General features: G+C 39.8%; 2 protein-coding genes across 6 annotated transcripts in view; one reads left to right on the forward strand and one right to left on the reverse strand.

Moving 5' to 3' along the window:
* LOC140205080 (activating molecule in BECN1-regulated autophagy protein 1-like) overlaps positions 1-3,921 on the reverse strand; it is a 417,476-nt gene extending 413,555 nt beyond the window's left edge. Inside the window, exons 1-2 of one of the 2 annotated variants that reach the window (XM_072272238.1) lie at positions 3,820-3,921; positions 1,439-1,541 (exon numbers count right to left, since the gene is read on the reverse strand). The gene's annotated coding sequence lies outside the window, so the exon portion shown is untranslated. Of the gene's footprint in view, positions 1-795; positions 948-1,438; positions 1,542-3,819 lie in introns of those variants that run through there. The other variant, XM_072272237.1, reaches the window with a different exon arrangement.
* The window catches only part of atg13 (ATG13 autophagy related 13 homolog (S. cerevisiae)), a 128,993-nt gene continuing 117,374 nt past the window's right edge, over positions 3,357-14,975 (forward strand). Inside the window, exon 1 of one of the 4 annotated variants that reach the window (XM_072272242.1) lies at positions 3,357-3,729. The gene's annotated coding sequence lies outside the window, so the exon portion shown is untranslated. Of the gene's footprint in view, positions 3,737-14,975 lie in introns of all 4 variants that reach the window. The other 3 variants (XM_072272239.1, XM_072272243.1, XM_072272244.1) reach the window with 3 other exon arrangements.

Below are 14,975 nucleotides of genomic sequence, written 5' to 3' on the forward strand. Positions count from 1 at the left end.
AGTTTACATATTTGCTCTTAGTTTATCTTCCCAGTGAATGCTAATGAGATTATCAAGAAATTTTATCAAAATTTAAAAGGAGAAAAATGTCTGGTAATCTGTAACTACTTGACATGCCATTTCAGGAGACACTGTTTTTACTCAATTATCAAATGTGAAACTCTTCACACCTCTCACTCTAGATCTCATACATTTTAACCAGTTCTTAAAACCTAGTTTGGTCAGCAAAGTTTACTAATACAATAGTCACTGCATTACTAGAGAATTAAAGCAGTAATGAAACACCCTGTGGGAAAAAAAATACTCCATAACTGCTATTACACTCAGAGCAAGGCATCTTATTCAAATGGCCCATTTTCTGGGCTTCTCGCCGACTTGGGGGGGAAAAAAAAGCAAAAATGAAGACCTATCACACCGAAAGCAGGCATTGCATGCCTTCACACAGACACCTCAAGGGAAACCTCAAAAAAGAGAAGCAGCTCCTAGTTCACGGCTCCACTCGATCATTTTATCCTGCCCATTTTGTGCTGAGGAAACTGTAGATTAAACATAACCTGGGCAGACATTTTGTGTAGATCTCCCCCACTCCTAAACCACCACTAAACTTGCACCCTGGTGAAATAATGACAAGGCACAAGGGCAGTGCTTTACGTCCGTAAGACCCCCAAGGATACACTTCATCCGTGGAAGTAAATGGGCGATGTGCTGAGCAGCCAAGTTCGAGAAAGGCACCTTGACAACTTGTCTAATGGTCAAAATTTCAGATACAACGCATTGGAATTTGGTTTCTTTTACCTTTGGGAAGACATAGTGGAACATCCAGAGATTAAACATGTTGGCCGGGGTCCATAACCGAGCAGAATGATTGTATTTGAAAGGAACAAGCTTGGTGTGGCCTAAAGCCCTTGCCCACATACCATGATTTCTTGTGTTACAGACAGCAATGGCTCTACAGACCAGAGCAGTCGTCGTCGAGCACCGGATGCCATCAGATGGCCAGGCAAAAGCAACCGAATGCGCAGAATCGATCGGCTACCCAACTCCAGCCAACAAGTCCATGTCCCTTAACCAAGTTCGAGCGTTTGAACTTGGAGCGATCAATACTGGCTGACGGCTCTGGATATCCGAGTTGTAATGGTTATTTTCCCTACACTTCGCACACACGTCGATTATAATTCTCTTCTGTTATGTCGAGACACTGATTTGAGATTCGGTCTTCATGATTCAGCAAAGTGAATTGGCAAGGGATGCAATTTATTTGTGAGAACGAATGTGTAGGAAGGTAGAACAGATATTGGGAACCGTAACAGACTGTGAATGGACAACGTGGCATCCGCAGACATTATTTCTAGCAAATTTTCTTCAACTAAATATGGATTAACGTACCCTTAAATCTTGAGGGTGCGAAGTCCAAGATAACGAAAATAAAAAGTCTTACCTTATATTTTCAATCTTGGCAACATATACAATCAAACAACATTAAATTCTACTTCTGCAGTGCACTTATCAGTACGTAAGACCTGATTCACCAGTGGCCTATGCTGAAAAATAAAACAAATGATGCAGTTGAGAATTGCAAAACTGAAGTTAAAATTTTAAATTTCTGAATTATCTGGCCTTATCCATAAAGATGCTAGGATACTACAGTCTTTGTGAAATGAAAACTTAAGTTTTCACAGCCTTAGGAACTTGAATTTCAAGCAGCTGATTAAATATTTGAGAAAGGAAAATATTTTTTTTCCAAATTAGGCAAATATTGCACTGTTGGTATGCAAAGAGCTCCTAGAGTAAGCCTATTCTTTAAAAATTTGTTTGCATGTTGGCCAGACTGACCTTATGAAGTATCACATAATACTTCACAGTTGGAACACAATGTCTTAAAAATATGGTGGATAATGACTAGCTGAAAACTCCACACACAGTTAAGTATTCCCATCATTTATGTTTTGCTTTTATTTATGGAACTGTACCTCATTGTAAATGAGAAGCCAATAGACAAGTAAGTTTAAGCTTTTTCATTTGTGACAAATGTGAATTAACTTGTTGGCAGAATTGCAAATGGTGGTGAGGAAACGGTAGATCGACTGGTTAAGTGGAACTGCAACAATGACCTTGCACTCATCGTCAGTAAGACCGAGAAATTGTTTGTGGACTTAAGGAAGGAAAAGGTTGGGAGAACACAGACCAGTTCTCATAAAGGGATCAGTAGTGAAAAGGGCAAGCAGCTTCCAGCTCCTGGTTGTCAACATCTCAAAAGATCAATTCTGGGCCTGTCACATTGATGCAATCACAATGGAGGCACACCAGCAGGTATACTTCATTAGGAGTTTGAGGAGATTTCATATGTCACCAATGACTCCAGGAAATTTACAAAGATTTACCAAGGAGAGCATTCTGACTGGATGCATAGCTGCCTGGTGTGGAGGCTCCAATGCACAGGATCGAAAAAGTTGCAGTTGATTGGAGACAGCTAATTCCATCATGGCCACCAGCCTCCCTACCATCAGGATATCTTCAAAAGGTGGTGCCTCAAGAAAGTGGCATCCATCTTTAAGGACCCTCACCATCCAGGACATGTCCTCTTCTCATTGATACCATCAGGAAGGAGGAACAGTAGTGTGAGGACATACTCCCATTATTTTAGGAATAGCTTCTTACCCTAACTATCAGCCTTATGAACATTTACCTCAACATTTTGCTCTCTTTTTGTATTAGTTCCTTATTTTCTATTGTAACTTACAGTTATTTATTATCTATTGCACCATACTTGATGCTGCAAAACAATAAATTTCATGGCATATATCCGTGGCAATAAGCCTGGTTCTGAAAATATTCAACACTCAGCTTCACTTGACCCATCACTGAAATATTCCCACAACCTATGGACTCACTTTCAAGAACTCTTCGCCTCATGGTCTCGATATTTATTGTTTATTTATTATTATTATTTCTTTCTTCTTGTATTTGGACAATCTGTTGTCTTTTGCACATGGATTGAATGCCCAGGCTGGTGCGATCTTTCATTGATTCTACTATGGTTACTATTTTATGATGGATTTATTGAGTATGCCACAAGAAAATGAATCTCAGGGCTGTATATGGTGATATGTATGTACTTTGATAAAAAATTTACTTAGAACACTTTATCTACAATGATTCCAAAACATTTAACAATTTACATGCAATCGATCCTAACTTATTATAATTATAAAGTTGTTATTTTTTGCCTAACCATCAGTCACTCGATTAAGGAAACTGCAACTCCTCACAACTGGATCAGTTGAGATCACATGGGTCACGCCAGCCCTTTACCTCCTGGGAAATGTAGTCCTATTGTGTGGTGCCACTGGTATTTGTAGACAAAATGACGTCAAACTTACATTTTAATAGACAACCACATATACGACGCATCTTGCCAGAAGAAACAAATTTATTTTCTTAAAGCTACTGTGAAAACAATACACGGACATTGAGCTTCAATTATCGTTATGTATTTATTTTTCCTATTTTAATTTAGGAATGCTGTAGGGGACGGGACTGGCGAATGTGCGGGCTGCGCGATAGTGGTTGAATTTGCGGAGCGTGGCAAAGGTAAACAGTGAGGAGGCCTAGGCCTGGTGGTCGCTAGTCGCCGGCCTCGGGACTTGGCGCCGTTCCGCTCCGGGGAACTGCACTGTTTCCAGGGTTTGGAGGCTGAGGAGTTTAGACTGATCTCATCTTCGCTGGAATGTGAGTGGTAAGTGGCCCAACCCATCACTTGTCTCTGCAATCGAACCCCTCCGCGCCCCCGTTTGTCTTCCCCAATCGCCGCGACCGTACCTGTTCTTTCGAGACTCCTTACGGCTCCACTCGCTAGTGTTCTTCCAATCATTGCTTTTGCCCCATCCCACTATTTTGTCTTCGCTCCACTGCCCCGTGTCGATCTCGTCGTTTCCGCTCTGTCCCCTCGACGTCTCTGCCCACCTGCTACCTCTTCTGTCCCTTACTCACTATTTTCCACCCTGACCCTGCCCTGCTGTCTTCCTCCCCACTCCTGTGTCCCCTTCCTACCTTTTCCACTGTCATAGGCATTCAGATACATAAACCGTCTTACATCTTTCAGGAAAAAATCAGTCAGAAAATACACAAGATTATCAAGTTTTGTTGTATGCATTAATTGATGCTTTTCTATGCTTGTGTTCTTTTAATTCGGCAAGAACCCTAAGCTTTGCACTTTATTGTCAAAATTCTTGAGGAACCAATATTAAAATCTTTACAAGAACATGACTTACCTGAACATGTTTCCAATTGCCACCTTTTGGACTACTGTGGATTCCGGTTAATTGGGCTAACAGTTAATCGGGGCAGCCACTTATTTAGGACAATTCTTAAAGAACAAATAAACTGATCGAGAAACTAGCTGGGATTCCCTTCGTTTATTTTGGATACTATGCTGCTTAATTGGGACAGGTGACTTTTGCCGAACAGTTTCTAACTAGCGTCAATCCATGCACTTGTGTGACTGTTAGATATTACACTATGCTTAGAGTGAATTGTTTTTAAATAGTGTCAGTTGTGTGTGTTTATGGCCAAAAAAGTGAATTTTGTCTCTGGTAGTTGGCGAGAAATAAGCAGTAAGACAATTACTGGTTACTTGTGCTGCATGCATTTTGGATTATATTTTTTTTAACTTATTTATGGTAATAGCTTGGTTTATGTGCTATGTGTGTTTATATGCTGACTTGGTCCACCATGGTCCAGAATTATGTTGGTTGTATATATGTTCAGTCAGATGACAATAAACTTGAACATGAATTCAGAACTGTTTGGTCACTGTGGTTTCAAGCATTTGAGCTTAGAGATGCCAAAAACAATTTCACTACTTCAGCAAGTTAGGAACTATGAAGAATTTGAAGATATCCGCAATCCTTTTAAATGTTACAATGAAAATGAAGACTTGGAGGATGTAAGTGTCAAAAGCATTGTATGAAGGCAGTACATTATTTGCACGAGGTGCCTGCACTGATTTTGTTCATTTGCAATCAATCAAAAGAGCACAGCGGTGTACACTGGATGAATTCCTCCATTGATAATGATTAAGAATTAATAGTTTTATAATGCTGTAGTAGAATTGGTAGTGTTCTTTTTTCTTTGTTTTATTTAAGTACATAATTTGTTACTCAGTTATCTGTAGTAACTTTTTAATTATTTCCATGAAACTTCAGCTACTTGGGGCAGCCCAAATGTACTGATCTGATATGTCCCATTTAATTGGAATCCACTGTATTGTTAGTGAATGGGTAGATATGGGAAAATACAGTGCAGTTTATGAAACAATTGGAACCAACCTCCAACTAACCATGAGAGACTGTTGGGGGCAGGGTACTCTTGTGCTTATGAGACAGCATGTGATTAAAATCACATCAGAACCTGATCGGCAAAATTCAAAGTTTTCTTTCAAAAGTTATTAAATTGCTTAATATTCTTAGAAAACTGAAAAATTAATAACAATACAACTGTAATAATCCTTTGTGTTTGCTCTAAGAAAAACAATCTGCTCATTTTCTTTGAGGCCCTGTGTCTGATAACATTGCTGTTAATTTATCTAGTATCTCCAAAAGACTTTATCCAGAATTGAAAGGAATTATCCAGTTGAGGCAAGCCAATTTTTTTTAAGTTTTAGTGTTTTTGTGCACCTTGGCTGGTTAAAGCTTTAATTCACCATCATTACTGCAGCCATTTCAACTTTTCCTGAAACTTTGAAGATTTGTGTACATCCATAGCAGGCTCCTTATTCCAGCACTTTTTAAGGCTGTATAATGTTTATTTTGAGCTTGCCCAGAATGAATTCCAATTCAAACTGGCTTGTCAGTGCTAGGTGATGTGTTCTGTACCAACCTGGGAATAGGATTAACTGAGTGAATGCACAGTTAAACGCAGCTGTAAATATATTCTTGGGCCAGTCAGTATTGAGTAACCGTAGGTTGTTATCTTCATAAATACCTTGGTGTGAGGGTGGTAGAGAGTGGTCTTGGCCTTCTAGCAAGAAGATCCAAGATGATTAGAATCCTTTATTATGGAGTAGGTGCGACTGTCTAATCAGATGTGAAACAATTCTGAGAGTTACAAATGTTGGTTTATATAAATCTTCCGAGTAGTGGAGAAATTATCAGCTATGAATTGATCTTGATAGTTTTCAGTCGTGTGATTTGAGTGTCAAAATCCCAGATTTTCCTGGTGGTGGCTGATGGAGTAACAGCAATCTGCCGTTGCTCCAACCCTAATTATCTTACTATTTCCAACCTGTCTTGAAACTTTTTAAGTGTGATATTCTTTCATTATGACTGGAAGACGTGCCAGAGGTACTAAAAACAATGATCTCCCTGCTTCTTTGGATTCTGTAATGGATTTGCTGCAAAGTCATACAAGACAAGCCTCTGAGAAGTTTCAACAATTCAACTCTGAATTTAAACAAATAGATGGTAAATTGGATTCTATTCGACAAACTCTTAATGAACAAGATAAACGTATAAAAAATAATGAAGCAACACACATCAAAGTTGCTGGTGAATGCAGCAGGCCAGGCAGCATCTCTAGGAAGAGGTACTGAGACCCTTTGTCAGGACTAACTGAAGGAAGAGCTAGTAAGAGATTTGAAAGTGGGAGGGGGAGATCCAAAATGATAGGAGAAGACAGGAGGGGGAGGGATGGAGCCAAGAGCTGGACAGGTGATTGGCAAAAGGGATATGAGAGGATCATGGGACAGGAGGCCCAGGGAGAAGGAAAAGGGGGGGGGACCCAGAAGATGGGCAAGGGGTATAGTCAGAGGGACAGGGGGAGAAAAAGGAGAGAGAAAGAGAAAGAATGTGTGTATATAAATAAATAACGGATGGGGTACGAGGGGGAGGTGGGGCATTAGCGGAAGTTAGAGAAGTCAATGTTCATGCCATCGGGTTGGAGGCCACCCAGACGGAATATACGGTGGTGTTCCGAAGCCACACTCAGGTTTTTAAATCTCGCTTTTAAAATTGTAAGGAATCAAGTTACTTATTTGGGTGTAACAGTCACTAAGAATTACAAACACCTGTTTAAAGAAAACTTTCTTACTTTATTGAAGTATGTAAAAAAGATATCATTAAATTGGTCACCTCTTTCAATATCGTTGATTGGACAAATTAATTCTATTAAAATGAATATTCTACCTACATTCATATATCTTTTTCAGGCTTTACCCGTTTTTATTCCAAAATCTTTTTTTGACTCTCTTGATTCTATTTTGTCTTATATATGGAAAAATAAACATCCTTGATTAAATAAAGTTCATCTTCAAAAATCTAAAAAGTCTGGAGGTTTAGCCTTACCTAATTTTAGGTTTTATTACTGGGCAGTTAATATACGATATCTTACGTTTTGGCTATATTATAGTAATCCTGTAGACTGTCCAGTATGGGTTTATTTAGAAGCTAACTCTGTTAATAATTTTTCTGTTATTTCTCTTCTTAGATCCTCACTTCCTTTATCTGTAAGTAAACGAACTGATAATTTAATAGTTAAACATACTCTGAGGATCTGGATACAATTTAGAAAACACTTTGGTTTATTGAGATTTTCCCTTTCAAGTCCCACTTATTCTAACTTTTTTTTTAAAACCCTCCATGACTGATTTAGTTTTTAAACAATGGGACAGATTGGGTATTAAATATTTTTGGGATCTATTTGTTGGAGGAAATCTTTTTTCATTTGAGCAATTGTCAGCCAAATATAGCTTACCCAAAACTCACTTTTTTTGATACTTACAAATCAGAGACTTCCTAGGATCTCAATTATGCACATTTCCTATAAGCTCAGATAAGAACTTACTAGACGTAATTTTCAATTTGACACCTTTTCATAAGGGTTTAATATCTAATATTTATGGCATGTTACTGGAGACGAGGAATGTTCCTTTAGACAAAATTAAGAATCCTAGGAACAAGATTTACAGACATCAATATCTGAGGAATCTTGGAATGAAATTTTTAAATTGGTTAATACTTCATCATTGTGAGCTCGCCATCCCTCATACAATTTAAGATGGTACATAGAACTCATATGACTAAGGATAAGCTATCTCGTTTTTATTCGACTATATATCCCTACTGTGATAGATGTAATAATGGAGAAACTTCATCAATTCATATGTTTTGGACTTGTCCGAGTCTTGAAAAATATTGGAAGGAAGTTTTCCAAACATTTTCTTTACTTTTCAAAGTCAATTTTAAGCCTAATCCTCTGACAGCCCTATTTGGTATTGTTACCAGACAAGATAACAAGCTGAAGACATCCGATTTACATATTTTGGCCTTCAACTGTCTTATAGCTAGGAGGGCGCTTTTGTTTAAATGGAAAGATGTCTTTCCTCCTGCTCATGCTCAATGGTTCTACGACATGATGTCATGCTTAGATTTAGAGAAGATTCATTGTTCAATTTCTGAATCTCGTCAAGACTTTCAAACATTGTGGGGACGTTTTCTGAATTATTTTCAAAACCTTCAATTCATTGTTTAAATTCAGATGTTGGCTATTATTATTTTTTATTATATGAGAAGGTATTTTACCTTTTTTCTCCTTAATAAACAGCTTTGGTCTTGGTAGGGGTTAGGTTTTTTTTTGTAATTAGTATATTTCAATATAATTATTGATTAACTTACATGTATACGGGGTAATGAGATTGTTATTATGGATAGATAAAATGTAACTGGTAGTTATTTTTTATCTTTTTTGACTTTTTATATATACTTTCTTGTACTCTGTATTCTTCTATGTAGAAACTAATAAAAAATATTGGAAAGAAAAATCCAAACCCATTCTTAACCAATGAAGGACACTGACTGTGAATTTTTGTTCAAAAATTACCATCAAGGCAGTATATGTCCTCTTGGAGGAAAACATTTGTTCTTATGAACCTTTTAAGGAAAAAGCACAAAGTGAACAGGATGGATTCCTCTTTCCTTTGTCTTAAGTTGAACATAGAACATTAGTCTGACATCGGTAGTTGGAAAGTTATTGGAGTCGATCCTCAAGGATGAGGTTATGAAATACCTCGAGGTGCATGACAAGATAGGCCCAAGCCAGCATGGTTTGATGAAGGGAAGATCCTGCCTCACCAACCTATTGGAATTTTTTGAGGTAATCTCAAATAAGGTTGACAAGGGAGAGGCTGTGGATGCTGTGTATTTGGATTTTCAAAAGACCTTTGATAAGGTGCCGCATAAGAGGCTGCTTAATAAGAGGAGAGCCCATGGAATTACAGGAAAGATATTGGAATGGGTGGAGCATTGGCTGATAGGCAGAAAGAAAAGGGTGGGAATAAAGGGATCCTATTCTGATTGGTTGCCGGTTATGGTGGTGTTTCGCAGGGGTCGGTGTGGGGCCACTTCTTTTTACAATGTATATCGATAATTTAGATTATGGATTAAATGGTTTTGTGGCTAAGTTTGTGGATGACACCAAGGTAGGTGGAGGAGCAGGAAGTGTTAAAGAAACGGAAAGGTTGAAGAGAGACTTGGTCAGTTTAGGAGAGTGGGCAAAGAAATGGCAGATGAGATACAATGTTGAGAAATGTACGGTAGTACATTTTTTAAGAAGAATTAATCGGGCAGATTATTATTTAGATGGGGAGAAAATTCAAAAATCGGAAGTGCAAAGGGACTTGGGGGTCCTCGTGCAGGATACCCTGAAGGTCATCCACCAGGTTGGATTGGCAGTAAGGAAAGTGATTGCTATGTTGGCATTCATTTCAAGAGGAATAGTGTATAAGAGTAAGGAGGTGTTGATGAGACTCTATGGGGCACTGGTGAAACCTCATTTGGAATACTGTGTGCAGTTTTGGGCCCCCTATCTTAGAAGGGATGTGCTGATGTTGGAGAGAGTTCAGGGAAGATTTACAAGGATGATTCCTGGAATGCAGGGGCTAACATATGAGGAGTGTTTGTTGGCTCTTGGACTGTATTCATTAGAGTACAGAAGAATGAGAGGGGATCTCATAGAAACATTTCGAATGTTGAAAGGGTTGGACAGAGTGGATGTGGAAAGGCTGTATCCCTTGGTGGGTGAGTCCAGGACAAGAGGCCACAGTCTTAGAATTAGAGAGTACCCATTTAAAACAGCGATGAGGAGAGTTTTTTTAGCCAGAGGGTCATGGACCTATGGAATTCGTTGCCACATACAGCTGTGGAGGCCCGATCATTGAGGGTGTTTAAGGAGGAGATTGATAGGTATCTAATTAGTCAGGGTATCAAGGGATATGGGGAAAAAGCCGGAAATTGGAAGTAGATGGGAGAATAGTTTAGCTCATGGTGGAGTCTGCTTCTTTTTTTTTGGAGCAGACTCGATGGGCCAAATGACCTACTTCTGCTCCTTTATCTGTGATCTAGAACATTACAGCACAAGCAGATAGGTCATGTTCCCTTTGAGCCGCATGAGTGCGCGGCCTCACAGTAACAAATGCTCCTGCGCACATGACCTTTACTGCAGTGCAGCTGGAATTTTCTTAACATTTAAACTTTTAAAGTACAGTGCATTTTTCAGGCAGCATTTATATATAAAAACATGCCTGCTCAGAGTAATGGTTGGTCCGCACAGCTGTTTTTTAAAAAAAAAATTAGAGGGAATGCTGAGCACAAGCCCTTCAGCCCAGGATGTTGTGCTGACCTTTTAATCTACTTTCAGATCAATCTAACCCTTTCCTTCTATAGAGCCCTCAATTTTTCCATCATTCATATGTCTATCTAAAGAGTTTCAATTGTATCTGCCTTTACAACACTTCTGACAAGGCATTCCACTCACCCACCACTCTGAAAACCATTCCCATCCTGGGAAAAAGTTAATATATTTACCCACTCCATATATGCCCCTTATCTTGTACACCTCTATCAAGACACCTCTCATCCTCCTTTGTTCCATAGAGAAAAGCCCTAGCTTGCTCAACTTTCTTCATAAGACATGCTCTCTTAATCCAGGCATCATCCTCCTCTGCACCCTCTCTAGTTTCCACACCTTTCCTCTAATGAAGTGACCAGAACTAAACACAATATTTCAACTGTGTTTGAACCAGTGTTTTGTAGAGCTGCAACATTACCTTGCAGCTTTTCAATTCAATCCCCTGACTAATTAAGGCCATCACACCATTTGCTTTCTTCATAACCATATTAACTTGCGTGGTAGCATTGTTCCTTCCACAAACTTACTAACCTAAACTTCTGCTTCCTCAAACAAGTTGTTTATATAAATCACAAAGAACAAAGGTCCCAGAACAAATCCCTGCAGAACGCCACTGGTCACCGACCTCCAGGCAGAAGTATGCTTCATCTACAACCACCCTCTGCCTTCAATGGGCAAGCCAATTCTGAATTCACACAGCCAAGTTTCCCTGGATCCCATCCCTCTTGACTTTTTGACAGAGCCTACCATGGGGAACTTTATCAAATGCCTTACTAAAATCCACATACATCACATCCACTACAATACCTTCAATGTGCTTTGTCATATCTTTAAAGAGTTTAGTGAGGCTTGTGAGGCATCACCTCCTCTTCATAAATCCATGCTGACTATCCCTAATCAGACTATGCTTTGAGGAACTGCTCTACCCCCTCTAGCGCCAGGCACATTTTCCTCTTCTATTCCTGATTAGTACTGCGCTTTCTGGTCATCCTCCTATTCTTCACTTATGTATAGAATGTCTTGGGGTTTTAGACCATAAGGTCATAAGACTTGGGTACAGAATTAGGCCATTCAGACCATTAAGTCTGCTCTGCCATTCCATCATGGCTGATTATCTCTCTCACCCATTCTGCTGCCTTGCCACCCTTGCCAATCAAGACTCTATCAATTTCAGCTTTAAATGTACCTAATGACAGCCTCCACAGCCATCTGTGGCAATGAATTCCACAGATTCACCACCCTCTGGCTGAAGAAATTCCTCATAACCTGTGGTCTAAAGGGATATCTTTGTATTCTGAGGCTATATCCTCTGGCTCTAGACTATTCCACCATAGAAATCATCCTCACCATATCCATTCTGTCTAGGCCTCTTCATGTTCATTAGGTTTCAATGAAATCTCCTTTTCATTCTTCTAAACTCAAAGAGTACATGCCCAGCGCCATCAAACGTTCCTCATTCATTAACTATTTCATTCCCATGAACATCCAATGCCAGTACATCCTTTCTTAAGGGGCCCAAAACTGCTCACGATACTGCATGTGCAGTCTGTCCAATGCCTTATAAAACCTCAGCATTACATCCTTGCTCTTTTATTCTAGTCCTCATGGAATGAATGCTAATATTGCATTTGCCTTCCTTACCACCACCTCAAACTGCAAGTTAACCTTTTATGGAATCCTGCATAAGGACTCCCAAGTCCTTTAAAATCTCTGATTTTTGGATTTTCTCCCTGTCTACGTCTTTATTCCTTCTACCACAGTGCTTCACCATACATGTCCTTACACTATATTCCATCTGCCACTTCTTTGCTCACTCTCCCAATCTAAGTCCTTATGTAGATTTCCTGCTTCCTTGACACAACCTGTTCCACCACCTATCACCTGCAAACTTGTCCATAAAGCCATCAATTTCATCACCAAATCATTGATATAATGACACCAAACGCTGTGAAGTACCACTAGACACTGGCAGGTAGCTTATAAAGGCCCCCTTTATTCCCACTGTATGCCAGTCAGCCATTTTTTTTAATCCAAGCTACGATCTTTCTTGTAATGCCATGACTCTTATCATGTTTAGCAGACTCATGTGTTAACACCTTATCACTTCTGTTTTTTTTTTAAATCTTACTTGCCAAGGCCTTCTCATGCCCCCTTCTAGCTCTCCCAAGTCCATTCTTCTGTTCATCCTGGCTACCTTGTAACTATCTGGAGCCCTTTCTAATCCTTACTTCCTAAATCTTAAGCAAGCTTCTTTATTCCTCATAACTGGAGGTTCCACATCTCTTGTCAACCATGATTCCTTCCCCCTACCATCTTTTCCTTGCCTTAATGGGAGAAATCTATTCAGAACTCCATGCAGGTGCTCCCTGAACAATGTCTGTATTTCCATTGTGAATTTCTGAGTACATCTGTTCCTAATTTATACTCCCAAGTTCCTGCCTAAATTCCCTCTCAATCAATTAAATACTTTCCCATACTGTCTGCTCCTATCCCTGTCCATGGCAATGGTAATGGGCAGGGAGTTGCGGTCACTATCTCTAAGATGATCACCCACAGAGAGATCTGACATTTAACCTGGTTCATTGCCTAGTATGACCTCTCATCTAGTCAGCTTCTCTTCATATTGTCAGGAGTCCTTTCTGATCGCAGCTAACGAATCCTGCTCCAGCCAACCTTTGGCACTAAGAAGGTACCAATTAATGGGGCATCATGCAACACACACAAAATGCTGGAGGTATGCAGCAGGTCAAGCAGTGTCTAAGGAAAAGAATAAACAGTCAACGTTTCAGGCTGAGATCCTTCTTCAGGCCTTTATTAATGGGGTGCCATGGTTGTGTAGCGGTTAGCATGATGCTTTTACAGCTCGGGACGTCTGAGCTTTGAGTTCAATTCTGGCATCTTCTGTAAGGAGTTTGTTTGTCATCCCCATATGCGTGGCTTTCTTCTGGGTGCTCTGGTTTCCTCCAAAATTCCAAGACATACTGGTTAATTGGTCGTTGTAAATTGTCCTGTGATTAGGCTAGGGTTAAACAGTTTGGTTGCTGGTCAGTGTGACTCTGGGCCGAAAGGGCCCATTCCACAATGTAACTCAAAATAAAGATCATGTTGAGGTTGATGCATTTCCAAAATCTCTCCCCATCTGTTCTGCATTCTCTGTTGCTATAGGGGTTGGGGGGTGGGGGGTGTTCTACTAACAGGATTCTATAGAATACTCCCAAGAGAGTGATAATTCCCTTCCTGTTTCTAGCTTCCACCAACATTAGCTCAGTAGATAATCCCTCCATGACATCCTCCCTTTCTGCAGCTGTGATACTATTCAGGTTAGCAATCCTGCTACCCCACTTTGTACCTCCCTCCCTCCCTCCCTGCCCTTTTGAAACATCTAAACCCTCAAAACATCCAGCAGCCATTCCTGTAACAGCCACAATATCATAGTTCCATGTACTGACCCATACTTTAAGTTCACCCTGTTCTTGATACATCTTGCATCCAAACAGACACCGATCAACTCATCCTGGAATTTGGACCAAATCTTGGACCGGAACTTTAGACCAAAAGACATAGGAGCAGAATTTGGCCATTCAACCCATGGAGTCTGTTCAACTATTCAATCATGGCTGCTTTATTTTGCATTATTAGCTGCATGTCTTTCCTCACGATATCTCTGCATTCAGGATCTACCTGTATATCCATAGCCCCATTCCCTGGCTTGTCATTCTGGTTCCCATTCCACTGCCAAGCTAGTTTAAACCCTCCCCAAAAGCGCTAGCAAATCTGCCCGCAAGGATATTGGATCCCCTCAAATTCAAGCGTAATCTATCTGTTTTGTATAGGTCATACCTTCCCCAGAAGCGATTCCAATAATCCACAAATCTGAAACACTCCTTCCTGCATCAATTCTTCAGCCACACGTTCATCCGCCAGATCATTGTATTCTTGCCCTCTCTAGCACATGGCACAGGCAGTGATCCGGAGATTGCTATCCATCAGATCCTGCTTTTCAGCTTCCTACTTAGCTCCCTACATTCTCTCTTTAGGATCTCAAGCCTTTTCCTATCTATGTTGTTGATAACAACATCAGTCACCACACTGTGAACACTTCAAAGCACTTCTTATTCTTGTTTGTATTATAAATGCATGCTTGTATTTATTCACATTCTATTTCATATCTCCACTTTTATATGTATAATTCTTTATTATGTATAATTGGTGAATGTTGTAGTTTTGTTGCATGTACCAACATACCACAACAATTTCCTAATAAATGTAAATGTATTTGGTGCATAAAGTTCATC

The sequence above is a fragment of the Mobula birostris genome, chromosome 11 (genome assembly GCF_030028105.1).
Source record: "Mobula birostris isolate sMobBir1 chromosome 11, sMobBir1.hap1, whole genome shotgun sequence".
Taxonomy (NCBI): Eukaryota; Metazoa; Chordata; class Chondrichthyes; order Myliobatiformes; family Myliobatidae; genus Mobula; species Mobula birostris.